Source organism: Pogoniulus pusillus, chromosome 28 (assembly GCF_015220805.1).
Source record: "Pogoniulus pusillus isolate bPogPus1 chromosome 28, bPogPus1.pri, whole genome shotgun sequence".
NCBI lineage: Eukaryota > Metazoa > Chordata > Aves > Piciformes > Lybiidae > Pogoniulus > Pogoniulus pusillus.
In genome coordinates, this window is record NC_087291.1 from 10,322,776 (window position 1) to 10,327,113 (window position 4,338).

Genomic DNA, 4,338 nt, shown 5'->3' on the forward strand with positions numbered 1-4,338 from the left:
CTGAATTGTTTCACAAAAAAAAAAATGGCTTGAAATGAATGTAAATCCCAAAAACACAAGCCAGAAGGAAAATGCAAAAATACTTAATTTGCATCATCTCATGAGAAGGCCATGCAGAATTGGCAACTGAGATATTTCTGTTGGAAACTTACAGTCCAGACCTAATTTCATTTACAAATAAGACAGCTAACAAAACTAGTGTTTTTTTTAAACTGAGGACTGAGAGAAGGCAAATAACCCCAAGTGATCATACCCATGTACTCAGCACTGGTGAGGCCAGATCTTCAGTATTGCATTCAGCTGTGGGCCCCTCACTACACAAAAGACATCAAGGTTCTGGAGCATGTTCAGAGACAGCAATGAAACTCATTAAGGGTCTGGAGCACATGGCCTACGAGGAGCGTCTGAGGGAGATGGAGTTATTTAGTCTGGAGAAGAGGAGTCTGAAGGGAGACTTCATCACTTTCTACAACTACCTGAAGGGAGGCTGAAGCGAGGAGGGGGAAGCCTCATTTCCTTGGCGGCAAGCGACAGGAGTTGAGGAAACGGTTTCAAGCTGCAGCAGGGCAGGTTCAGGCTGGATGCTAGGAAATACTTCCTCACAGAGAAGTCTATCGAACTTTGGAATGGTTTTCCCAGGGCAGTAGTGGAGTCACCGCCCCTAGAGGTGTTTAAGCAGTGTAGGCCTGGCCCTCAGGGACATGGTTTAGTGTTTACCTTTCAGTGCTGAGTTGGAAGGTTGAACTGGATGATATTTGAGGTATCTTCCAAATGGATGTTTTCTGTGATTCTGTAACCCAGTTATATGGTGCTCTCCCCAGCAGACACATGCAGGAAGACTCATTTTTTGGCAGCCTGGCAAGTGTCTTTGCTCCCTTTAAGCTACTGTCATTTTGACTAAAATTTTCCCTCCTGCCTCTGGATATCAGATTCCAACACTATGAAGACAGAGATCCGAGGAGGCACTAAATCCATTACTGCTTAAAAAAATCTGGAGGCCCAAATGAAGAGTATGTCACTCCATATTGGGCAGAGATAAGTTTAGTATGTACATGGAAAGAAACAGAGAAAATGGAAGGCATTCAGTTCCTGACCCAGAGAGACTGAAAGGAAAGGAGCTCAACATTCACGATCCTCTTCTTCAGCACAGAAGGTTTTCCTGTTTCTGAGGCTTTCCTGAATTCTGCGTCAGAGGCTATGGAGTCAGGCTGGTTCTTCTATCTGTAGATAGCAAGCACCTATTTTTATTTGCTCTTGTTACACAAGATCAGATACCATTTTTTTGCAATTGATGGTGACACATTAAGATCTCCCCTAATTATGACCTGATAAGGTTCAGAAAGGTCTCAATGTTCTAGCACTTGCTAAAAGTAAATTCCTTGACTGGCATTTCTGTACCAAATATATTTCATTTCCTTGTATTTAGAAAACCTTTAATGGATCAAGACCAGCCTTACTGAGAAACAGCCTCCTTTCTGCTGCCATTCTTCCAAGATCAGCAGTAAGCAGAGCTCTTGAATCTAAGCAGGAGGTAGCAGCATGACTGAGGTGCTGAGCTGTTCTTTCAGTGGCAGCATGGACATAAGCCAAGTGAAAATAACCATATAACTATAGCCTGACTGTCACTATGCATGTGACAGGCAGCCCAACTACTGGAAGAGGGTAGTGTAATTAATTCAGTAAGTTACTTGAATTTCTATTCTGGCTTTTGCTTTTGACTAATTTGATGGCTATTAAACCATAAGAACTGATGAGATTATATGGTCAAACACTTCTTTTACATGGTAACATATCCCTCCTGGCCTCTTCCATCTCTATCTCCTCCCTCCTCTTCTCTCTTCTCTGATCCATACAGGCGTAAGTCAAAAGCTAATTTACTTCCCATGTTTTCAACTTCATCCAGCACTCAGCAGTTGTAGTTTAAGTCCCAACCTGTAAGAGTATTTTCTGCTTTATACACATATATTCACCTGGAATTTACATGCCCATGTGCTACAAGCCTAAGTATAAATTATTGCTAAACACCATTTCAATTAAAATATGTTTTATTAACAGATACAGGTTTGGATTAAACTAATTAGACTTTCAAAATTATTTGAAAAACCACAACCACACAAAACACCAAACACACACAAAACCAACACAATAGGATCAAAATTCCAAAGACATTCTAAATGGCAAATTCTACTATTCAAGCAGTGTGAAAACAATACAATTACATGATGCAAGGGCTTGTAGAGACTTGCTTAATGCATGATGAACACACTGACCAAATACTCAGTCCTCCTACCTCTCTATCCCAGAAGTATCTGAAAGGAACAGGACAGCTGTATTCTTCCTGATTTTGGGCCATTGCAGAGAATGGAATGACAGATGTTGAGCTATTCTTTCAGTGCAGGCGGGAACTCCTCTCTGTCAAACAAAGAAGATTGACAGTCTCAGAGCCCAGTTTATTTATATAAAAAAGCCAGCTGCTTCCTTAACAGTTGAAGGCAGTATTCCTAGCACAGCAGAAAGTAGATGAATAAATTAATAGCTACTAACATGATGTTATCTGTTGAATGATTCTGTGGAAACAGTAATTCCACAAAAAAAACTAGCGTAGACTTAATGTCAGCTTTACCCAGAAAGTGAAATGTGTCTTTGCTACTAACACAACAGGTTCCTAAATTCATAGTTGAAACTGTCCCCAAGTTCTGTGCAAGATCAGATGAACACTTACTGGCATCATATACAAAACACTGACTGCATCTTATATTTTTAAATGGCAATTTTGAACTTTCTACCCTGTGGACAATTTTTTTTTTCCCCTGGTGTAAATAGATTTCTAATTTACCAGTGAACGGATTTTAACTGCTTCAGAAAATCCACTTAGCTACCAAATTTCTGTTCCACCCATCTCTAAAATAGCATGGGACACACTGATACTTAAGAGTGTAATTCTTTACAGTACCATTCAGCCAAGAACACCTAAGGGAAAAATAGTTTATCACATAAAACGTGAAGGTCAACTTCGAATGGCAGTTTCTGAAAAAAGAGAGTCAATGTCCAGGCAAATTATGGACCGATTACAAACATTTCCTGATCCCTGAAACTGTAACACGCCGATTAACTACCCCGCTGAGCCCTACATATGCACACCCCAGCAGGGGGACGTGTTTGCTGCTTCGTTTGCGGTACTTCGAAAACTTAAGCTTTGGCTTTGCTGGTAACGAAAGCGTGAGAAACTGTCTTAGCTTCCAGCGGGCAAGAAAGAAGCCAGCGCTATTCCTGGCCGCAGCCTCGCCTCCCCGCCGCTCGGGACTGCCTCCTGGCCTCCAAGCAGCGCCAGCGGCAGCCGAGGCCGAGCTGGGCCCGGGGCGCTCACGAAGCGGCAAGGCAGACGGGACAGCAGCGCCACACGCACACCTGCCCCAGAAGACAAACAGCACCACCTCCGCCCACACTCGGCGACAACTCCACCTCCGCTCCCCGGGAGCCGCCCAGCCCGCGTGTGCGCGGGGCGGGACGGGCCCTCACCCCGCCCGCCCCGCCGGCCGCCACAGCAGCCCCCACCTGCCGCCGGGCAAGCGGAGAGAACGCGGAGCACGGCGGGAAGGTTCTGCGCTTCCGCCCGCCCGGCCCAGCCCGGCAGCAGCAGCCACAACACCAGCCCCCTCACCTAGCTCGCCCGTGAGGGCGCCACTGCTGCTGAGAGGGCGGAGCGGGGCGGGAGCGGGCGGAGGGATGGCACTGGGGGGCGGAAGGGGGACGGACAGGGTGGGCCTCGCCGCGCCCGCCCGCGCCGCGCCTTTTGTGCTGCGCCCTCCCAGCCTGTCGCCGCGGCGGACCGGGGTGCGGTCTGTTGCAGCAGAGAGGAGCTGCCAGTCGGACAGAAGGCCACAGCTGTGACCTGCCAGGCAAAGCCGGACTCCCTGCCTGAGCTCAGGAGTCCCCCTGACATGTGTGAGCAGATTTCTTCTCACATGCTTAGGCACCTTCATCTTCAGCTTGGACAAGCTGCTTATCTCGGTGTTGTTTCCAGCCCAGAGATAATCCTCTCTGACTGTGGCAAATGTGTGTGCTTACAGTTTTTCCCTCTGTGAAACAAGCCACTAGAGTAAACTTCAGATGAGCATTTGCTCTGTGTCTGAAGAAGGATTTTCCATTGGCACAACAGTCTTTCAGGAGAGCAGGGAGTTTTACTACCAGCCGCACCCTACTCCCTGAGGGTCTCTTTGGCCTTGTAGCTCTTGTACTGTTGTTAGACAAATAGCTAAACATACCTAGAGCAATTACTTTAGCTTCTCCTTGAACAGGCCTAAGTGCTCTGTGTTTGCTGGACTTAAAATGTCAGCC

The 4,338-nt window shown here is 46.5% G+C and overlaps 1 long non-coding RNA gene across 1 annotated transcript; it reads right to left on the reverse strand.

Annotated features, from left to right (window-relative positions):
• Positions 1–1,557: 1,557 nt before the first annotated feature.
• Positions 1,558–3,726, reverse strand: LOC135187966 (uncharacterized). The gene is made up of 3 exons (XR_010307521.1): positions 3,662–3,726; positions 2,291–2,412; positions 1,558–1,932 (listed from the first exon to the last, which is right to left on the reverse strand). It is a non-coding gene; the product is annotated as an uncharacterized LOC135187966 (long non-coding RNA).
• Positions 3,727–4,338: the final 612 nt, after the last annotated feature.